We start from the raw sequence: 24,396 nt of genomic DNA, 5'->3' as shown, positions 1-24,396 counted from the left end.
TTGGTGCATGTCTCGTTTATTAATTACTTCTCCCAACCTTACGGGTTTCCGCAGAACTATTACATGAAATTTTTGTTTTCCTATGAAGTGGGGACACTACAAGCTGTACAGTCAGACTCATGCGTGCACGCGCCCAACGCTGTAACTCATACAAAACCAAGAGGACGCAAAAGAGGGCGAGTTCACGTCTATCGATCTGGTTTATGAGTACGGCCAGCGCGTCCTCTTCGAATGCACTCCCTTCGGTGGATTCGTGCTACGTTTGTAAAGTACGAGGACCTCCTTGTCAGGTAGACCAGGCTTCAAGTACGGTGAAGGACAATACGCCAAAAGGGACGAGATCAGCGCGTCTCACGCTGCCGTTTTATTCCAGCAAGAAGACGAACAACTCCCGTGCCACGCACTCTCCATCGCAACACTTCGGCGTTCTTTCTATTTTGCGCCGAGCTATTTCATTGCTATTATCAACACCCGATCCCGGCCTCGATGCACCCGTAGCACGAAGTGCTACGGGTGCATTTGTAGGAAGCACAAATGTTGCATAGGAAACGTGACTACTTTGCCGTTTCCAAGCTTTAGGCGACATGCGAGCACAATTGCGTCGTTTCCAGTAATGTTCTCCAGGACAAGTGCGAGTTTTCACCACAGTCTTGGCACGGAGTCGTCGCGCACTATGACGATAATGCCTTCAGCAATGCTAGTGATGTCTGACACTGGTCTACTATGAGCGCTTCTGAGGAGTATTAAATATTCCTTGTATTAGCGATTCCAGAAGTCTTTTTGCATTTCTTGACGCTGTATCGTTGTTTCAAGCACTCAGTGTGGCAGCTAAGCACCGCGGCTACAGCTTGTAAGTCAGGAAGTGCCGTCAGTCATTTGCCGTGCAAGAAATGAGCAGGTGTACAGACTTCCGGCTCCTCTGGGGTAGGATATGAATACATAAGCGGTCTACTGTTTATGATAGCTTCTATTTCTCTCAGGACCATGCTCATGTGATCATAACCTAAATGTGACCTTCCTAACGCTTTCCTCAAACTGTCTTCAACTGATCGCACGATATATATACGCTCCTCAAATCTAGCGCACCAATTAAGGAACACGGTCAGCAGAGAATTTCCGCGTAATGTCATGAGCTGACAGGTAGTCGCCAACTTCACTTTCCCGAACAGTGTCATATACAGCGCGAAGTTCATGAGAAGCACAAAGCACTGTCAGAGTAAATCACCGCAGGAAATCCACGACGTGCAACACAAGGCCAGAAAGTCTCTAAGAAACCGTCGGCCGTTGAGCGCGAGACAAGCTCTAGGTTTATCGCACGAACTACTGCGCAAGTGAACAACACGATGTAGGATTTCTACGTAGGCTCGCTTTTCAGGTGTACTGGTCCCGTAAAATCCACGCCAACAATGTCAAACGGTTTAGACCCGTTCACTCGATGCGCAGGTGGCGACGCCATTGGAGCCGTCGCAGGCTTGGCCCTTAAGTGCGCGCCAAGTACACCGCCCGATCACTCTTTTCACGCACTGCTTCGGCTTCGGCACCCAGAAGCATTCTCAGAGATCTGCGATGCTCGTTGTGACTCCCGCGTGGAAAAGCCTTCAATGCAAGCAGTTTCGATGAGTTCAGTAGCGCTGTGATCACCGTGAAGCAGGATTGGGTGCTTTATGCCGTCCTGGTCCGCAACATTCCCAAATCTCGTTTGAATCCGGAGCAAACAATCATCCTCCGCAAGAAAGGGGTACAAATCTCTGATTTTCGGCGCCTTGTATCTTTCGTTCTGCCTGGAGGGCTGATATTTCAATGCCAAATCGCTGCTTTTGGGCAATGGAAAGCCATTACTTTTCCAAAGCAACAAGCTGCTGCGACGTTACGCGTTGTTTAGGAGTTGGCAGGCGGCGGCAGGCTGGGAAAAACCTCATTATCCATACTGTGACCCTTAGCACCTGTAATCAGGTGCTATGCCTTGACAAATGGAAGACAAGGTGCACCGATGTAGCTGAAGCATGGAGCGTAATGGTGTCTACTTCTGACTCCTCGTCTTGTACAGTGGTCCGATTGGCAGCCGAGTGCTTGGGCCACTCTTCGCGTCTTGCTAACCAAACCGGTCCTGTCCGCCAAATTTCGCTATCAATCAGAAACCGGACCGATGTGCCCCGAGAAACTAAGTCCGCTGGATATTCTTTCCCAGAGGAGTGGTTCCACTGAGAAGAGTCAGTACTATATTGAATTTCAGTGACCCTGTTTCTGAAAAAATACTGCCATCTTGTAGCGATACCTAGGATCCAACCAAAAGCGACCGTTGAACCGGTCCAAAAATGACATTTCAAAGCAGGATTCGTTGACGCCCGCTCCCTGCATAAGGCGGGGTGCGGGAGGGGAAATACCCGTCTTGACAGTAGGAAATATGGACCACCTGGGGTTCTTTAACGTACAACTAAATCTAAGTACACTGGTGTTTTCGCATTTCGCCCAAATCGAAATGCGGCCGCCGTGGCCGGGATTTGGTCCCGCGACCTCGTGCTTAGCAGCCTAAACACCACCAAGGACTTAGTTCTTTGGTTGACCAAGCTGTACGGTGAAGGACAATACGCCAGAAGAGCCAAGAGCAGCCCGATAACTTTTTTTTTTTTTAGCGGGAGTCGCAACGACCATCGCAGCACTGCGAGAGCGCTTCAGGGTGACCAAGGCGAGCACTGCGTGAAAACAGTGATCGGGCGGTGTACTTGGGGCGCGCTCAAGGGCCAAGCCTGCGACGGCTCCAATGGCGTCGCTACCTGCGCATCGAGTGAATGGGTCTAAATTGTTTGACATTGTTGGTGTGGATTTTACCGGACCAGTACAACTGAAAAGCGAGCCTACGTAGAAATCCTACATCGTGTTGTTCACTTGCGCAGCAATTCGTGCGGTTCACTTTAGAGCTTGTCTCGCGCTCAACGGCCGACGGTTTCTTAGAGACTTTCTGGCCTTGTGTTGCACGTCGTGGATTTCCTGCGGTGATTTACTCTGACAGTGCTTTGTGCTTCTCATGAACTTCGCGCTGTATATGACACTGTTCGGGAAAGTGAAGTTGGCGACTACCTGTCAGCTCATGACATTACGCGGAAATTCTCTGCTGACCGTGTTCCTTAATTGGTGCGCTAGATTTGAGGAGCGTATATATATCGTGCGATCAGTTGAAGACAGTTTGAGGAAAGCGTTAGGAAGGTCACTTTTAGGTTATGATCACATGAGCATGGTCCTGAGAGAAATAGAAGCTATCATAAACAGTAGACCGCTTATGTATTCATATCCTACCGCAGAGGAGCCAGAAGTCTGGACACCTGCTAATTTCTTGCATTGCAAGCGACGGACAACGCTTCCTGTCTAACAAGCTGTAGCCGCGGTGTCTAGCTTCCAAACTGAGCTGCTTAAAACATGGATACAGTGTCAATAAATGCAAAAAAGACTTTTGGAATTGCTGGTACAAGGAATATTTTAATACTCAGAAGCACTCATAGTAGGCCAGTGTCAGACATCACTAGCATTGCTGAAGGTAATATCGTCATAGTGCGCGACGACTCCGTGCCCATACTGTGGTGGAAACTCGCACGTGTCCTGGAGAACATTGCTGAAAATGGCGGAACTGTGCGCGCATGTCCCCTAAAGCTTGGAAACGGCAAATTAGTCACGTGACTTATGCAACATTTGTGCTTCCTAAAAATGCACCCGTGGCACTTCGTATGCCGGGATCGAGTGTTGATAACAGCAAAGAAATAATAATGAATTAACGAATTAACGAATGAATGAATGAATGAATGAATGAATGAATGAATGAATGAATGAATGAATGAATCCTTTATTTTAAGGGAGGGAACGGCTCTAGGCCACTGTCGGGGAATAGGAGGGTAAGGAATGCGAGTTCTCGGACTGTTGGCTGAAGCACTTCTTCATCTCAGTCTTTGATCTTCCGCTTTTGCAGACTCAGGTGCATGTTCAGTTCCGCCGCTGTCACATGGGCTGATCGACTCCCTCTAGACTACTCGAAATAGGCCACTTGTCTGCCATATGCCGCAATGGCTTTCTGTGTTTCAGGGTTAGGTTGTATTCCAATGCCTAGAGTTCTAATGTCTTCGTGTAGTAAATGTTGAAAGTTGGATCTCCCTTTTGAAAAAGCTGCACAGCTCCAAATGAGGTGTTACAAGTCTGCTCTGCATGACTCCTGGCAATGTGTGCATCAGGTATAAGTGTTCGCAATGGTAGCTTATCTGGGATGGTGCCATTTCTCAAGTACGTGTGGTGTGTAAGCACCGTGGCCATAACCTTATTTAAAAAAAAAAAAACCTGTTCCATGCGAGTAAGCTCGCCCTTGTCGTCAAACACATGTACTGCATGGTGTAGCTTCTAATAGTCTCCGTTTATTGCCTGCTTTTATTTTAGTGCAAATGTAATGCATCAATGCTCTGCTAGGAGAGCTTTCGGCCAATATCTTTAGGTATGGGTTTTGGTCCGCGGGATTTGGCGAGGAAATGGAATGTGGGTAGCTGTACGTGTAGTCAAGCCCGCCCGCTTACGCGGAAACTGCGTGAGCGGCTGCGTTTTCCCCATCCGTGCCGGTGTGCCCCGGTGTCCACAGGATTTCAACATTTGTCTTATTGCCCTGTATTCTCTTTAGCTTTTTTTTTCTGGTGTCGTTGGCCACAGCATCATCTGTCGTAGCTAGGCACCTTTAATTCGGTCACAGCTTCGTACGAGTCAGTAAGGATCCGATAATTGTTTCACACACTCTGCTCTACATCTCCCATGTCAATGGGATAATAGTGTTGACCGCTCCCCATATTGCTAAGAGCGGCGATCGAGCGCGCGTAGCTCGGGAGCTCTTCGTCTTCTTGCTGGAATAAACAGACGCGTAATTAAGACGCTCTAGCTGCTCTCGGCTCTTCTAGCATATTGTCCTTCACCGTTCTTGAAGCCTGGTCTTCCGGATAACGGTTCCGGACTTTACACAGTGTAAAATTAAGTCCGAGCAGGCTGTCAGCGATTGCTGCGCGAGCATAGAAGAATGGTTTCCAGGCGGCGTGTGCGCGTCCTGGGTTGAAAACGATAACACGTCCTTGACTGTTGGAGTTCCAGTGTGAAATTATTCAACATTGAAGCCAACTTATTACGTTGCATCCTACAAGTTCGTTTGTCTTTTGTTCGTTCACCTCGACGGTCACCGTACTTTTAACACGCCGTTTGGAATTTTATTCACTTTCAGACAAAAACATCCATAAAATGCTTAAGTTATACGTTCTGAAGGCGTTTACCAAAAGACTCTAGTAACACCAGCAGTGGGTTCTTACCGCAGACAGAACATATGCTAGTATATTGACGATATGCTAGTATATATGACGATCACTTGAAACTTCAAGCAGATCTTAATCTTATCGCTAACTGGTGTAACAAATGGCTCATGACACTAAACTTTACAAAGTGCGAGGTGATGTGCTTCAGCCGAAAATGTGTCAATTCTAAATATTCGTATCATCTTAATAACACTATGCTTTCCCACACTTCATCATATAAGTACCTTGGTGTTCTTACAGACAATCTTTCATGGGCCCCACACATCACTTCTACATGCGCCGAAGCATCACGTTCTCTTGGCTATCTACGACGCAATTTGCGAAATGCCCCGCCAAACATTCGAAAACTCGCTTTCCAAACATTCATTTTGCCACAGTTAGAATTCGCCTCCCCAATTTGGTCCCCTCATCAAAATTACCTAATAAATATGACGGAAATGATACAAAACAGAGCAGCCCGGTTCATATCCCGTAACTACAGTATAAACTCGAGCATTACACAAATTAAACTAGACCTACTGTTGCCCCCATTAAATATCCGCCGCAACATCGCTCTTCTGTGCTTATTCCACAAATATATTTACACTAATAAACGAACCCGGTTGCAACTACAAATACCCCACTCTTTTTCACACAGATTACATAATCAGTTCAGTTTCATGCGCATATGCGGTAAAACCAATGCATTTAATTCATCGGCACTACCACGTGCCATCCGTCTCTGGAATGACCTCCCTGATAACATAACCTCCATATCTAATCCCGACACGTTCTGCTCTCAGTTACTCATGCTTTCCCCATTTAATACCGTTCACGAGTGACCAATCTAGTGTATGTTATCGTGCATTTTTGCCATGTTGTATATCATTTTCATAAACGGTATTCCTTTGCTCTGTTAACAGTAACAAGTGTTCGTGTGCCTTCCGATATTGCTTTGTATTCCTAGTGACTTCAATATTGTGTAACACGATAATCTTTTTATAGCACTGTTCCTGTTGGAAATTTGTACTTTTTATACATTTTACTGTTTAATATGCCCCCTTACTTTATGCCCCGCCATAGGGCCTGTAAGGTTCTTTTGAATAAATAAATAAATATATTTCAGGTGCTTTGGTTATGTCTACAAGTTCTATTTTCAGTCGTATCGTAGTCTAAAGACGTCTATATAGCTGTTTGTAGCCGTTTCAATACGTTTTGAAGAGTTGCTGTGTTTCGTGGGTCCCTTGCGCGCGCAAGATTGAGCCGTATCGTCGGTTCCCCTTGCACGCTTGCGCGAAATACGCTGTTGCTGCCGGGGAACAACGCCGCCCCCACTTCCTCCCTCCCTCCCATCCCCCTACGGTCTTTCGCGCGACGGAAGACAGCGCATTTCCTCTCAGCTTTCCTCGCTTGCGAGCGCCGAATTGAGCAGCGATCGTCGGCTCTACTCGCGCGTTTTCACTCGCACATACAGCATACGGTGCGCGGCGAATGCGTTATCGCCCTTAGACTTTATACAGAACGTCACGACGGCGGGAAAAATGTGCCTGGAGTGTTCATACAATTGCTATCGCACTATAAGAGTCCCACATTTTCATCCGCGTTGTACATTAAGCAGAGGAAGAAAAAAAAGACGTTTACAACAGCTAAGTAAGACGAAACACGCCTTAAATAAGCTAATTTTGCAGCTTTTATTCTCTTTCGCGGCTGGGCAAACGCGAAACTGTCGCATGTGGAAGCTGCGTCGATTCATGCAGAGTCTGTTCCGAGAAACCAAAAGCGATACCAAATGCTGCCAGACTACTTGGCACGGCAACGCATGTACAGAAGCTCCGCCCCCGTAGCTTTCTTTTGCCACAGAAAGCTACAAGTGGATAGTGCATTACAAAGTTCAAAAGAAACTGCAGTTAATGAAGCGCCTCCCTGCTACGTGACAGTAGGAAGTGTCCACGTATGTCCACAAGTCCATTCGAGTCTAGTGAAATAAAGTATTGGCGACTACAATTAGATTACTTATTTTCCGCTTCTCAGTTTACTGCAGAATATTTGCGTAGCAGAGCTCAGCTTTGAAAAAGAAAACCTGCCACGCGACAGCTAGACTAGCCCAATGAAGTTAACATGTCCCCAAGGTAAAAATTGCTGCCAACAAACCTGCAGAAGTAGATGTGTGTTAACCTTTATCAACCTTAGTCTGAAGCACAAACTTCCCTTCAGGAGGAAGATTCCATTGGAATACGTAGACCAAGCCACTGACAGCCCAATTAAACATTATTCATCAGCAGAACGAGTCAGGAAACATTTTCTTACAGAATAAACCTTATACTTCTTGGTTGAAGGGTCAGTGCAGCACCCAAATACTGCAATTCAAGATAATTTTACTGGCAATTGCAAATCTTCAGAATGGGAAAAAAAAGAATACCCCTGTATATGGTGTATATCGTCTTCTCCTGGAAACCCTGGCTTTAGGCTAATAGCATTAGTATAAGTTCTTTTATTCTTCAGCCATTACATGCCGAAAGGTAGCGAAGTTAATATTTTGTCATATAGAAAGTGCTGCAGTAATGTATCTCAAACCTGAAGTGTAAGCAACAACTCAAACCTACAAAAGCCATTCCAGATGCCCTTTGTTTGTCATCTCCAAGACGAAGCTAAAGCATTCAGGTCCTCAATCAATCTTAATGGACGTGAGGAAGATTCAGAGTGAGCAACAGCAGGCTGAATTTTTCTCAGCCTAAACTCTTCCCTGCTCACAAGTTTAAGCTCAGTACAAGGCTGTCGAGAATAACCAGCATTTCTACCACATGCATCAAAGAGCACACAAGCTGGTTTGAACAATGTTATAAGGCATAGTATCTCTCCTCTTGCACAGCATATTGTGTATTTAATCTGCAGGAGGGACTGGTCTTTATCTGTTGTAATGTTCAATGTGTCGAAGAATTTAAAAAAATATTCTGTTGATTTAGTTAGTGTCAAATATATGTACCTTCGCAAGCATTGCATATGCCAATTAATGTGCTCTATGAGATCAGCAAGCCTATTTAAATGAGCAATGACACACTTCCACTCTCTTGCCATTGTCAGATTTTTGCTTGTTCATCTCTTCTTTGCATGTTCGGCGCTCCAGCATTGTGCTGTTCATGGTCTCAGCCTTTCACCTTTGGCTGCTTCATCCAGCCTCCCAAGGACAAAACACCACCCAATGCATTTTGCAAGTACTGGTTACTTAGCAACGTTTAGGGCTTTGCAACATAATACCAGATGGTGCAACGTGTCCTTACAATGCCGGATGTGTGCTTGACAACAATGGCAATGTGACGGCACAGCAATTACAATGGTTTATTTGCTGTACTCATGTGAGGAGACATTAAATCCAGACGTGTTATATCCGAGGTGGGTCTTAATGGTGGTGACATGTCAATCACTTAGCATCTCAAAGCACCAGCTGCAATGTGAGAATGCTGGAGGACATTGGAGCGCTCTCACATGGGGCAAGTAACTTGTTGCTTTATGATATGGTGCATGTGCCATCATCAAGCATTAGCTTCACACTCGTATCATGCATGCATCATGACCAAACGGGTAGAGCAAAATTGTGTTGTTGCACATGGGCATCATAGTTCAGTCAAATCCCAAAATCAGGCCTTTTTTTTAGTGCCAGCTTGTGCGAGAGCAATCACATGTACTTAAACAGTGGAGGCACCCTAACATCTGGTGTAGAATGCATTATGCTAAGCTGGACGTGCCACCTACTGTATTTGATAGAACATGTGACATCACTTTGAAATACCTGTTCACAAACAACCAGCTGCAGTTGTCATGAAAATGTAAAAATGTTAGCAAAAGCAGTAGCATCACTGCTGCATAAGAACAACCTTATTACGTAGTAGCTCAGGCTCTCCGAGTGATTGTTTCCTGTACAATGAAAAGCTTGCTCAGCAAAAGCAAAATTAGAATAAAGAACCAAACTGTCATCACTAAACATCAGCACTCTGTATACATTGTCTCTATTTACACTGGTGAAAATGGATTGATTGTGCAAGAAGCAGTACCCATGCAGTGCACGATTGTATTCATTTCAATATTCCAGTGCTACTCACATTTTTGGACATGGGTAACAAAACACCACATTTTTAGCTGTATGACAATGCTCGAGTTGCCTCATCACTATGGTAAATTTGTCATAACTCAACAGCTCAAATTCTCTTACTGATTCATTTGATGGTAAACTATTGTAGTGTCAATACCATCAGCAACTTGTTGCTCGTAATGAGGGACGTAGACAGCAGAAAAAGTTTTCTGGTCTTGTGTGTTCCATTGCAGTCAGTGTAAATGACTTCAATCATTTGAAATAATGCTTCGCCATTGCAGCTACATACTTGCATCTGCACTCTAATACACACCGCTGTCTTCTTCTCTTCTCTTTCGGAAGGATTAAGTGTTGTGCTTATATTTTTCATTTTACAGACCCATGCGATAGAACAGGAAATGGTGTATATTAAAAGACCACAAATATGTTATATATGCATAACATCAGATATATTGCACCTATATATTGCAGATAATGCTGATCTCAAATTGTGCCATTCTTCAGGGGTAAACTAGCTTTACACTAAGTTGGCCAAAACACTGGTTGAATTACCAAGCATAGATCAGAAAACAAAAGTCAATGAACATAATCATAACTTTTATTCCAAAGTATACTTTAAGAACAGCTAAATCTGATCTACCAAATATGATCTTGCTTACATAAAACAAAACATTCATGCATAGCATAACATGTACACTTTTGTAATGCATCGAAAGGTTATTAACTGTGTTGATAGCTACAGCAGTTCCTTCAGTATTAAAAGTGTACAGACAACTCTCATCACTGTGACTGATAGTAATAGCAGTCCACTAAAGTTAAGCTCTAAGTGCAGGTTTGGTAGAAAGAAAATATCTCTATGTAAAAATTGATGAATTATGACACTCTTATATGAAAGTTAGATAGCTATGAAATGTTTTAATCTTTTTCTGAAATAGAAAGTATCCTAGCTACCTGCAGTGACTAAGAAAGGCGTTGGCATCACTACATAATAAGCTTTCTGAAAAAAGACAATGGTACAAGAGAACCAAAACAACACACAGCATCATCAAAGCTTGAAGTAAGGAAGAAGCAGCCTATGGAGACGTGACAACTGAAATGCCAGGTAAACAAAAATATGCACAAGGCCGCAAACAGTAGATGATGCAAAGGCAGCAGTGCTTTTTAGCAAATATCCACTGCAAAAAAAAAAAAAAGAAATGAACAGAGAAAAACCTTGGACACTACTAGTAAAGAAATAGCTTCTCAAAAAAAAAAAAAAAAACTGTGTACATAGCATCGACTGAAGTGTACGTGTTTATGTCATGAGATCGGCACGGACATGCAGTGTGTTGACTTGTAATCCTCTCGGGACTTTCTGCATTAAATTATAGATATAATTTGTCAGTGAAGGGTTCAAAAACTGCACTTGTTTCTATCAATTTGACAAGTGATGAAGTCTTCCATCAGCATCATAATCGCAGGACATATTCCAAATCGCAAATGGCTCCACTAATGTTTAGCTGTTTGTGCCTGTTTAATTGCGTGGTTTGATCAGTCGTTTCCAATTTTCACATTTCTTTAGGAGCATATTCCTTGCATGGGTTTATAAGATTAGCTTAAAGCTCTCTGGTGGGCTAGTTGGTACATACTTCAATGTTAAGAATGACAGAACACAAAATACATAGACATGAATTGAAGGGACAAGTAACGGGAGATTAGACATGCTTAGATGTAGTGTGCTTAGACTTGATTAGACTCCTAGATTAGACGTGCTGTGTCGCAGTATCATGTGTCGCTTCAAATCAGACTGAGTGGAGGATGCATAAGAACATGTGTTGCACTTGAAAGGTCTCTCACCTGTATGGGTTCGCAGGTGATTCTCTAAATTTGTTCGATTTGCAGAAGTAAAAGGGCACAGGTAACACTGAAAATGACGACTGCTTGTACGGCGCTGGCTCTTGGTTTGCCTGCTTTTTTCTGCAGTGTGTAGGTGCATGTGAACTTTGACATTTGACACTCGCGCAAACGTTGACGGACAATACGGACATTTGAAGGGCCTCTCCCCGTTATGTACCAGCATGTGTCGCTTCATCACTGAAGGGTATGTTGCAACATATGAGCAAAGCTGACAGCGGAATGTTTTGCCGGAACCTATAGGTTCGCTGTTTTGAGCAATGCTGCTTTTTCTGTCTGGAGTGTACTGGCTCTCGTCACTTTGCAATTTGTCCAATTCTTGGCTGTCGTCATCCACTGCTGACAATGCCTCTAACTGCGCCCTGCTGTGGTTTGGTGTACATGCTGATGCATAAACTGCATAGCCTGAAAATACAAACACAGAATTGTTAGCAATGTACGACTTGCAATGCACCCTAATGTGTATACAAAGTACAGAGAACTAGTGAATCCATTAAGACAATGTGACTTTGAGTTGGTTCCATTCTGTGCATTTACTATATTGTGACACAAATAATGTACACGTAACATTATTTTTACAGACTATGCATTATGTGGGAGAACAAGCAGGCCAATGCTCATGAAGAGTTGTGTCCAAACAATCATCAATGGTTTTTCTATACACACAGTGAACAGAACGGTGAAGTAGATTTCTTTGTGCATTGCTTTTCCAGAGGCAGCAGCAATTCAAGGAGTCTAAGAGTGAAGAAGTGAAATAAGAACTCTGCGAAAAAGCTCCAAAATAATTCGGAAATGCACACGTTTCCTTGATGTGGACCTAAATCTAAGTGTACAGGTATTTTCAAATTCTGTTATTCATCAAGATAAAGCCATATTATTCAATGAAAAATTGATTATATCTGTGACAATAAGATTTAGATCAAAATCCTGGCAGGCTCTTTGAACACCACAATGGCAAATCATTATTGTATGACTTTCAAGTGAGTTATCAATATCACTGTAAAAACAAAAATGATCAAGCAAGAACAAGGATTACAACAGTGATGCACTCTGCTAAACAGCAATGAAACGAATACATACCATTTTTACAAAATCCTAGGATGATACTAAGCCCATGTATTTATGTTTTCACTTGAATCACCTTTCACTTCAGCAAATACTAATGGTTTTTTAAACATTGTGTGAAATTCAATACAGCTTTCACTGAATGCAGAAAACAATCTTGCTTTCAACATGTACCACTTGAAATGTAACACAAGACCATAACCTACAATACAAAAGGCAATAATATTCACAGCATATGGAATACATATACACATCAGGACAGAAACAGTGCTTCTCAGGTTGTGCATTGCAACAAACTACTGCCTTGCCACACTGAGAACAGACACAATCAGCAAGATTCCTGCAAAGTATAGAGTACTCCTTTTCTGACACAGCGCCAGTACTTCCTGCATTGGTGCCTCCTTTGGTGGTTCACTGTAGAAAAAAAAGGAATGCCACATTTTTAGCACTTCTACAGAAGTTTAGATTGCAATCATCGGTGCAGCCATCTTGGGTGAACAAAAAGTGACCAGGTGCCCTCTTTTGGCAATACATGTCCCACCTCTAAAAGAATGGTCGCACAGTCCTGATGACATTGCACTTTCTCCCACTTTTATGGCCTTATTCAGAGCCAGAACTGAAACGTTGCTTGGCATTAGCCAGTCAGACTAGTAGCAGCAATGCCAAGGGAAGCATAAAAAGCCCCCGCCCACCGAATTGCCAGCCGCATCTGTCATGTTTTCCTCACCTGAATGCTTACCTCTGATAACTCGAAAATTTGTACCTGTAGCAGTTTGTGTATAGAGAATACAAAATTACACATTGAAACCAAACCACAAACAAACTACTAACTGCACACTAGGTCTTCCGTGCTCCGTGGACACCTTGCCATCAAACACCGCTTCTCTTGATGTCACACTTTGCGGTCAAGAAAAGCTGTCCACTTTAGCAAAATATCATTTTCTTTTCTATGCAGTGAAGCAAGTCTTATTTAATTGATTTATTTACAAGTACTGAAATCTCATAATGTGATTTTCGCAGGGTGGGGATACAATTTTTATGATGCGACTACTCAGGCAAAAAGAAAATAGGAAAAATAAAATACAGGGTAGCATGCAATAGACAAAAACAACTTCAAAGATGGCTGTAAAATCATATCATTTGGTAGTTGGTTTCATTCAGTTATCGTCCTGGGGAAAGAAGGAGTACTTAAAACAGTTATTGCGGCTGGTGAAAGGGCTGATTACTAGTGCATGTCTTTTGCCTTGTAGCATAGCCGGCCGAAAAAGTGACTGGGAAATGTCTATGCCTAATATTTCTTGATTAGTTGAAACATAAAATTAATCTTAAAACTTCATTCTTTTGAGTCATGATTGGCAGGTTGGCTCTGTTTAGCAAAGCTGTAATTGAGATGCGTCCGAAGCTGCTATACATATACCAAGCTGCCCACTTTTGAACACCTTCTATTTTATCAATGTCTATTTTGTAAAAGACTACCAGATTACGGAAGCGTAATCTAACATAGGGCTGTACAATTGCATTAGAAGCAAAAAGGCGAACCTCAGGACTAGTCAGCCTCAAAGCCCGTCTGAGGAAGAATAGCTTTTGATTGGCTGAATTATACACAGAATTGATTTGTTTCTGCCATCTGAGACCCTTAGAAACCCAAATACGAAGATATATTATGTGGTCAACCTCAGATAGCAGGACATTATGAGCAGAATACTCGAAGTGCAGAGGAGTAGGCTTGCAAGAGATTTTTGTAAAGACTGTTTTGTCAAAGTTGATATTCATCTGCCATTCACAGCACCAGTTTAAAAACTTCTCAAAGGCCTCATTTAGGCGTAGCTGATCATCTACGCTTTATATTTCTAAATACGTAACACAGTCATCTGCGCACAATTTAATATGCACCAGAATATTCTCAACAATGTTGTTAATGAACAGAAGAGACAAGTCATTTGAAAACAGAACCTCTGAGGAACACCAGAGTTGACAGGACGCCTCCCAGAGGAATGGTTATTAAACAAAACATACTGTTGCCAGTTAGCAAGATATGCAGACAGCCAATTTACAATTTTGGTATTACCCAGTATGACATGAAGTTTACAGAGTAGCTTTTTGGGGGAAAACTTGTCAAGTGCTTTGGCAAAGTCTATGAATATAGCGTCAACCTGCTTACTTGAATTTATAGCCTGAGCAAAATCATGTATAGCAGTTACCAATTGAGTGCATGTAGAAAAACTTTTTCTGAAGCCGTGCTGATTGCATGATATCTTGTGCTTTGAAAGGAATTCGGAAATGTGGAATTCAGTATATCTATGGTATACTCGAGCAGTTTGCATGATGTTGAGATTAGAGAGATGGGACGGTAGTTTGAAATATGTCGCTTATTTCCATTTTATGAAGCAGTTTGACTGTTGTCATTCCCCGGTCGACCGGTATATTATATATCGCCCTTAGATGGTGATCTAGAAAACAGTACCTGTAGATACTTAGAAACCCATTGCCCATATTGCTTTCAGAACTCATTTGGCAAACCATCAGGACCAGGTGATTTCTTAACATCAAGATTAAGTACATTAAGTATTTCATTCTCATAAATAGTAACGTCTGGCATAGCGGGATTTGAAGCATGAAAGCATGGCAAAAAACCATTGCTGTGAGTAAACACAGACCTGAAGTGTTGATTAAATGCATCCGCCATCAAAGCACTGTCATCAGTTGTAACATCATTAATCATGAAAACATGATTAATGTGTTACTGGGTGGTATCACCCTCCAAAATTTCTCAGGAAATGATGAAACAAGATTTGTAAGGTTAAATGTGCTTGTGAAACGCTAAACGTTTCCCTACATTTGTTTAAAAATTACGTTCTTGTCTCTGCCTTAGTCATTACAGTTATACACTCACATTAACAAGCAGTGCCGCTGTAGCCAATGTTTTAACAAGGGAACTTGAATGCTGCTGTAGCCAACAATTCAACAAGAGGACTCGACAAAGGCACATTACCTTGTTGAAGCAATGGCTACTATAACCTTCCTTATTAAACCATTGTTGATCACTTCAGAACTCCATGGGCCGTATTCTGTATCGGTTTGCTTTGGAACCAATTCACTTTGGTTGTTATGTAAGGATTATGTCACTCAGAGAAAGAGTGGAACGGGGCAGCGCAAGGGAGGCCAATCAACAGCGGTGGTCTGCCGGAAGGTCACATCATCATTTTTGTTTGCACTTTGAGGACGATATAGTAATTGCAGGATGTTGTTCGTTTAATAAAAAATATTGGTTTATATAGAACACTTGAATATTTCATTTCCAGCAAAAAATGTGAGCTAGCAGTACAGACAGCCACTGATGTTTTAATTTTATTTACGTTGTTTTCTTTTTTAGTTGCTAGGTGGTGCGCCATATACAATAAGCAATCAAGGGGGCTGCAGCTCTAATAGGATTTAGTTTCGCTAAGGCTGAGGGTGGACGATTGCGATGAGAGTTTTGTCTACATCCGACAACTTCGAGAATCTTGCCACGGTCAAGGAAGCGTTCCTTGACTATGGCTTTCTTCTGCAGCATGGAAGGAAATCTCATCCACACTGTTTATTTTCCCTCAACCATATTGGCCCTGGCGACGACGGTTTTTATCTGACTGACTGACAGTTGCGACAACACAATCATTTCTTCATTCCAGACGCACCGCTGAAAGCAACCCAAGGCAAAAAAAAAAAAAAGCAGCGCGCACCCCACTTTTGTTGCAATGTCAACACCACTAACTCTTGTGGTCCAAGATATTCTAGCTTGTCACAAATGATTACACTGTGTCTTTGGAGAGTCTAAAATGCTTTTGTAACTCTCTTTGCTCATGTCGACACGTTGTACCGATGCTTCTCATAACATCGTTGTATTTTGCCAACGCTCGCCAGCAACGCATCAAAGGAGCAGCCATTGGCGCATCTGTCTCGTCATGTTGGCCAGTACGAGACTAGTGGATGGCCACAGTTGGCTTAGCAACCTTCTAGATTATGCTTGCGGCTGCACACGATGCTCAAGTGAACAAGTTTTCCGTGGTTTCACTCATAGCAAATGACAGGTTCCCTTTCCAGATGACTGATTTGTGCGGCAACAACAAAGTTTGCAGTAACGCCCTCTAGGGATGACAACAAAGTGTCGGCCAATGACGTTTGTGAGAGCAAAACGGTTCCAAAGCAAATTGTTACACCATACAGCCCCACGATCCTTTCAATTTTTGTCTTGTTCAGAGTCACATTAATAGCTCATCACGATGGTGCTCCAATGCTTTCTGAAAGTTTGTAGAATGAAAATCTTAGTGTACCCGTGCTTATGTGGAAAACGATGTTAAGTGAAGCTTTCAGTGATGTTTGCGCAAATGGCAATGTATATGTTATGCAAACAAAGTGCTAAAGATTGGAATGCTTGCATAAAATGACATAAATGAACTGTTAGTTTACACAAATAAAATGTTAATGACAAAAGGGCATCCAATGTTTAACCAAACTCAACATGGTCAGAAATGTGAAACATAATGACAAATGCTTACATGTAGGTTGTAAGCAAATACACCCACCCACTATAGGGATGGCTTATGTTGCCAAATTTTTTTTTACCTATTTCTTGCAGTCTTGTTCTTCACTTCTTGTGTCTACTAAATGGTAGTGGGTATTCGCGGCAATTGGATGGAAATTGGATGACTGAAATGATCATGATGGAAAGGTTTAACTGCGGCATGATGACTACCGAGTGACTACAGCTGCATGACGATGATGGCACGCCAACGATCGACTGCATGATTGTGAAGGTGTCACGACTGCACGTGAAGAAGGAATAATGAGGAAGGAGTGACGAGACAACGTAACGACACCATTTGACTAACGACGACAGTGTGAACAGGCAGAAGACAAAGTTGGCAGAAGAGCCAAGGAAAATTTTGCTTTAAGAATGCAATGCAGTGTTTCAAAAGATGGAAATGAGAACAGCACAATAAACGTACTGGTGGAGAAGTCTAATAGTGAAGCACAGTTTCTTTTTTAGGTAGAGAAGGTACAAGTTGCATCTATTTGATGCCTTGTCTGTCTGGAGCACACTCTATCCACTTAAGAATAAATTGCAACACATGATCCAAGCAATGCCACAAGTAACAAGATACAAGTGTGCTCTAGAGATGTCACAATTTGAAATGCTGCTAACCAGTTGTTCAGTTTGCAGCAAGACCATATGTGTAGAACACCAGTGAGACTAAACGAGGTAGCAATGAATAAAAATTACTTAAGAGATATTGCCTGAATGTAAATCTCTCACTTGATCTTGAAGGTACACTGAATCAGTTTAAATTGATACAGTATTTTTGAAAAAAATGGGCTTTCGTTGATCTCACAGTAGTGGGTTAATTATTAGAAATTGGTCAAAGTTTCATTCTTAACTTTCATGCCAAAATGCCTGTATTGCTTTGTCAGCATATCGTCAGCATGCAGCACATAAGCATGCAAAAATTGCTTTCGCATGTGGGTTGTCAAGGATCAGCCAGTTTTTGTAACTTCCTTATTTCAGTCTTTGGCCCCTTTAGAACACAATGTCGTCTGTCTCTACTGATGAAATCTTAACTAGGCTTGAGCAGACAGCTTCAAAGTCTCCACTGTCAAGACTAGCTGGTACAAAAACTTCCAAGGCAGTGTCACCTCAGTGGTTTGTCATTGCATCTTTCCTCGCTTGCTGAACGCCTTCCTGGTAGAAGAGTGGCTTTTTTTGGTATTCTGTAAACGTAATTTACTAACCCAGTTCAAATCACTGTTCTCTTTAGTGCCCTTTTAAGTTTAACAGAGGAGTGTGCAATTTTGTACAGAAGAAAAATAACCTCACTTGCTTTGCAGGTTTATGTTTGCCACAAAAGTCGATCATCACATTTTGAACAGGGATAATCTGAAATTAACCACAAATGAATGTCACTTTATTTTATCCTATACTAAGTCACCTAGAAAGGCAAGTTCCATAAGTGGCAGTGGACAAAATCATCGTAAAAGAGTTATATTATAGTGCTTCAATGGCAACAATTTCCTAACGCTACAACGCACGGGAGGTATTTTCGGGCGATACTCTCGGCGATACTCTCACTTTCCTGTGACGTTGAACACGGGTACATGGCGCGTTGTACGATTCGTGCGGTTTTGCTCAACCAGTCAATCGGCGCGCACTGAAAGTAATTTCTCGGAAAGTGACTGTCCGAGAATACGTCCCCAGCTTGCTCATCTTTTAAAGTTAAAGGCTTTGTTCGAACGGACGCCACGACAGTGTCATTATGCGTCAAGCTTCGTCCCAATACTCAGTGAATGGAAAGGCGAATGGTCATGCTGATGACCGAGACAACGGGGGTGATACAAGATTCAGGGCAGATACGTTCTCAAAAGCTTCACGTAGAAACCATAATCGTTCAAAACATACAGAATCGCTCTCGATGCAAGGTCTGTAGAATGAGAAAACTGTTGCGACACGTCGCGCATATATGTAAAGCCCAGACCACACGTACGCTGGCGGACGCGCGCAAGCTCGCGTTCACGCGCCCACGCATGCGCACACGGTGCAGCATGGCTCGTACGCGTCGAAACGCGGCGTGATCTCGGGGAACAGCTCCTCTCTGTTATCGCGCGCTTGGGTTGCCTCGCGTCGGCGCGCCTGGCTACGCAGCTACGGCGCGGAGCGTTCAACTCTCAGTGAAGCAGATTTATATCGTGCAAGAATGTGGTTCTTCCTTCCTTTTTGCACTGATCTAACAGATATAAAAATATAACAATTACGTTTATAAATATCGAAGCATCTTGAAACGCTGTCAGTAACAAAGTACGAAGCGGCGCCTGCCGAGGCGTCTGTGAGTGAGCCCAGCGAGCGCGCGCTGTCGCGCGTCTTTGTGGATGCAAACCACCATTAAGGCGGAACCGCATGGCGCGATTTCAGGCGCGATTGACGCGCGGATGGTGGAACGCGCGCGTCATTTTGACGCGTGCCCAGCATGTTCCGTCACGAAATCGCGCCGTCGCGTGCTGCTGCTCGGAGTAGAAAAAAACGCGTCGCGCGGCGCGTCCACCAATCAGAGTTCAGGTAAGTCACGTGGCATTTGGTCACGTGGCATTTTGGTTCTTTTTTCGCCACCAGATGGCCCTGCTCTCTGCGCATCTCGACGGAACCTCCTTGGTGGAATTTTTTTTTCTCGGCAGAACTGGCGCGCGCGTCAAGGAAAACGTGTGCTACCGTGATTTCGTTCGCGCATCGTGTTGGTTCGCGCATCGTATTCACCTAAATGAACAAAGCAATCTTCAACGAGGCCCTAATAACTAAAGTGGAGAAGCGTCGGGTCTCATCGCTAATACTGGCAAGACAATTTGCTAATAATATTACCAGTGTATGGTGCTCGCTCTCTTCTCAACCAGGCAGGCCGCACCCACATTTACCTCCTGACCCGCATTTTGTCTTCCTTCAGTATCAGCATCCCCCTTAATAGTAGCAATCGCCTCTTCTGCTCGGTAGTAAGCGGCCGACCCTCCTTTTTATATGTGAAATTGTAAACAAGAAGCGGCTTCTCAGCATGCGGAAGGTACATAGTCGCAGTTTCGCACACAATATTGCTGCTTGAAATTAAGCTTGATAAATACACTTCGGAAAGAAATGCCGCTGTCTAATTACACTCAGATTATTTTTATTGTAGTGTTCTGTAAGTTTAAGGGCATATTATATATGCGGTAACAGAGACAATACATGTCGTTGAGAGTTATGTTGTCTGGCAACCCGGAAAACGCGGCGCGAAAGCGCCGCTCCTTTTTTTCGTACGGGTGCCCGCGCGTCGGCGGCAACGCGGGCGTTTGCCGCCCGTCGCGTTTTTCGCTCGCGAAAAACGCGCCATGCGGTTCCAGCTTTACTCGCGAGGCGCGGCAGGCGCTAGGCGCGCGGACGCGAGCTAGCGCGCGTCCGCAAGCGTACGTGTGGTCTCGGCTTAACGGTTTGTACCTTCTGAAAACACTTCGTGAAAACAAGCGCTCGGACATGACACGGTCTGTAGCCGTTCGCAATCACAGCGGTACACCGCCGCAGGCAAAATAGCTCATTCATGACGAATGACAGCGATAGCGAGGGAATAAAACTTTTCGCTGCTCATCGTATCATAACATTTGAAACTTGAGGAGCACTGTCGTTCACCAAACGCCACAAACATAACACGTACGCGCTCTTCTCAGCGATGCGCTCTTCTCAGCACACACACGAACACACCCACATTGCGTGCGCAGGCGAGGTGATCGCACTGGTTGATGTGATGGTTTTCTCGTTTGCAATGCACGCCCGAAGGATAGCACAAAACATGAAATCAGCAGCTCGATTGCTTCCGACGCTCGCGTAACCACTTTGTCTGCTTCCGTTAGCGACTGCACACACAGCCGGCTTGCCGCCATCGATCACTCCGCAGGTATTGGATCTGTTGCAATGACTTCAAGAACGACAAAACAAGCTGTTTCTCACGCTGCTACAGCTTGGGGGCGCCTAGGCCTTGCACACCGCTTCAAGCAATCGGCGCAATCGCGCGCTACTTGTTTTATCTACGGACCTTATCGCACGCCATCGATGGGGCGCCAGATTTGAATCCCCGGATGCGTGACCTTCAATATATGTGTAGGAAACTATCCTTGCCTTTGTTTGTGTATACGACTCGGAGTTTTCACCGCCAAAAACTTGCACGAAATAGCACTGAGATAGTCCACATGCTAAGTAAAAGGATTTTTTGTTTCTTACGTTTTTATTTTCTTTTTGTGACGTGCACTCGATAATCAACGTTTTCGGATCGCCTCCGGGCATGATGACGTCTTTTTGTGCATTGTATATCATCATCATCATAGGACGAAGGCCTCTCCCTGCGTCCTGCGCCCAACCGATTCCAACTAGCGCCCACGAATTTCCGAATTTCATCGGTCCACCTAGTCTGCTGCCATCCTCAACTGCGTTTCCCTTCTCTTGGTATCCATTCTGTAACCCTAATGGTCCAGCGGTTATCTAATCTGAGCATTACATGGCCTGCCCAGCTCCATTTATTTCTCTTGATATCGTCTCTACCCGTATGCTCTCTGATCCAAACCGCTCTCTTTCTGTCTCTTAACGTTATGCCTAGCAATCTTCGTTCCATCGCTCTTTAAACGGTATTTAACTTGTTCTCAAGCTTCTTTGTCAGTCTCTAAGTCTCTGTCCCATATGTCAACACTGGTAAAATGCAGTGATTGTACACCTTCCTTTTCAATGATAATGGATAAGCTTCCTGTCAGGACCTGACAATGTCTGCCGTATGTGATCCAACCCATTTTTATTCTTCTATGAATTTCATTCTCATGGTCAGTTTTCCCTGTGATTAATTGACCTAGGCAAACATACTCCTTCACAGACTCTAGAGGCCCACTGGCGATCCTGAACTCTTCTTCCTTTGCCCGGCTATTCATCATTATCTTTGTCTTCTGTATATTAATCTTCAACCCCACTCTTACACTCTCTCTGTTCAGGTCCTCAATCATTTGTTGTAACTCGTCTGCATTGTTGCTGAATAGAACAATGTCATCGCCAAACTGAAGGTTGCTGAGATGTTTGCCGTCGATCCTTACTCCTAAGCCTGCCCAGTTTAATAGCTTTAATACTTCTTCCAAGCACGCAGTGAATAGCATTGGAGAGATTGTGTCTCCCTGTCTGACCCCCTTTCTTTATACATATCTTCCTGCTTTTCTTGTGTAGAATTAAGGTAGCTGTAGAACCTCTGTAGATATTTTCCAAGGTATTTACGTAAGCGTTCTGTACTCCTTGATTACGTAATGCCTCTATGACTGCTGGAATCTCTACTGAATCAAATGCCTTTTCATAATCTATGAAAGCCATATAGAGAGGCTTGTTGTACTCTGCAGATTTCTTGATAACCTGATTAGTGACATGGATGTGATCCATTGTAGAGTATCCCTTCCTGAAGCTAGCCTGTTCCCTTGGTTGGCTAAAGTCCAGTGTTGCCCTTTTTCTATTGGAGATAATTTTGGTAAATATTGTATACAATACTGGGAGTAAGCTAATGGGCCTATAATTTTTTAATTCTTTAACTTCTCCATTTTTGTGGATTAGGATAAGGTTAGCATCCTTCCAGTTTTCTGGGACCCTTGCAGTCATAGACACTTTGTATAAAGAGCCGTCAGTTTTCTAAGCAGTATGTCTCCTCCATCTTTGATTAAATCGACTGTTATTCCATCTTCTCCTGCTACTCTTTCTTGTTTCATGTCTTGCAATGCCCTTCTCACCTCATCGCTAGTTATATGAGGAGTTTCTGTATCCTGTTCACTGCCGTTTCTAATGGAGGTATCCTGACACCTCTGTGTACCATACAGGTCAGTATAGAATTCTTCCGCTTCTTTTACTATATCTTCGAGATTGCTGATGATACTACCCTGCTTATCTTTCAGTGCATATGTCTTGGTTTGTCCTATGCGAAGTTTCTTTCTTACTGATTTCAGGCTGCGTCCATTTTTTATGGCTTCTTCAGTCTTTCTCACGTTATAGTTTCGAATATCACTTATTTTCGCCTTGTTGATCAATTTTGATAGTTTCGCGAATTCTATCTTATCTCTTGAGTTGGACACTTTCATTCTTTGTCGTTTCTTTATTAGGTCCTTTGTCAATTGGGAAAGCTTGCCTACTGGTTGCCTTGGTGCCTTGCCTCCCACTTCAATTGCTGCCTCTGAAGGCAGCCTAGTTACGGTTTCGTCACCCAATACTTAGTATACTGAGTTTGCAATTTTGTCATCGCTAATTGAACACCTTTATAAAACTCATCTACTTCCTCATCATCATGACTGGATGTTGGAGCATAGGCTTGTACGTACTACCCTTAATGTATACCTCTTACTAAGTTTGATTACGACTACAGCTATTCTCTCACTAATGCTGTAGAATTCGTCAATGTTGCCCGCTATATCCTTATGGATTAGGAATCCTACCCAGTATCGCTTCTTGTCTGGGAGACCTCTATAGCAAAGGACATGTCCGTTATTCAGCAATGTATAAACCTCACCAGTGCTAATCTCACTAAGGCCGATGATATCCCAAACAATGTCTGATAGTTCCTCAAAGCGTCCTGCTAAGCTAGCCTCACTCGAGAGGGTTTGGGTGTTAAATGTTGAAAGGGTCCGTTTCCATTGGCGGCCTGTCCAGACCCAGAGATTCTTAGCACCCTCTGCTGCGTTATGGGTCTGATCGTCGCCTTGGTCAGGTGCTATGCAGCTGCCAGGGACTGAGGGCCATTGGGTAATTGAGTGAGTGATTTGGGAGGGAGTGGCCGAATACTGCACCAGAGAGGCCAATTCCTGTTTTGGTGAGGGAGTGTCTTGTTGAAGCTTAGTGGACCTTCCTAATTTGGTTGTACCTGCATTACTATAGGCCCACTCGCTCTCGGCGTCTTTTGCCGGTGACAGGCGTCACTCCAAGCCTGCAGATGTTGTGCACTTGAGGAGGTGAACTTCAAGCTCACCACCATAAAAAAAAAACTTATAGAGGGATTCGAACTTCCGACTGTGGCAACCGAGCATTCAACATAGCTCAGTCAGTTTATCCCATAGGTGGAGACGCTACCTTATTGCCGACAAATACAGCCCCGAGGGCCCTACATGCCTAAAAACTTGTTTGATTTATCCGCGATAGAAGTGTTTTCCTGATCGTGACGGGTAACTCAATATAGGACGATTTCTAAATGGTTCTGGCCTCGTTCCGGAATCGCACGTGTGCAGACGGTCGTGAACTCAGCTAGGCAAACCCTACAGGCGTACCGACGACCATTCACAGTTGCGAATACATACATGCTTGTGATCTACAAGAGGACAAACAGAAACCAGTGAAAACTAATATAAGTGCGAATGTAGAAGAAATAACTGGACGCAAACGGCGATTTTTAAAAAATTAAAATCTGTATGTGAACTTTACAACTGTTGACATTACGTTATTTATTTCTTATTGTTTGTGTGCTACTGTACAACTTCTCATCACTTTTTCTCTTCCTTTAG

At 43.5% G+C, this 24,396-nt stretch overlaps 1 long non-coding RNA gene across 1 annotated transcript; it reads right to left on the bottom strand.

Annotated features, from left to right (window-relative positions):
• Positions 1 to 9,966: 9,966 nt before the first annotated feature.
• Positions 9,967 to 21,169, bottom strand: LOC142592572 (uncharacterized). The gene is made up of 2 exons (XR_012830723.1): positions 20,336 to 21,169; positions 9,967 to 12,762 (listed from the first exon to the last, which is right to left on the bottom strand). It is a non-coding gene; the product is annotated as an uncharacterized LOC142592572 (long non-coding RNA).
• Positions 21,170 to 24,396: the final 3,227 nt, after the last annotated feature.

This window comes from Dermacentor variabilis, chromosome 9 (genome assembly GCF_050947875.1).
Source record: "Dermacentor variabilis isolate Ectoservices chromosome 9, ASM5094787v1, whole genome shotgun sequence".
Classification (NCBI taxonomy): domain Eukaryota; kingdom Metazoa; phylum Arthropoda; class Arachnida; order Ixodida; family Ixodidae; genus Dermacentor; species Dermacentor variabilis.
Note: the sequence above shows the minus strand (reverse complement) of the source record. Positions and strands in the feature narration are given on the sequence as shown.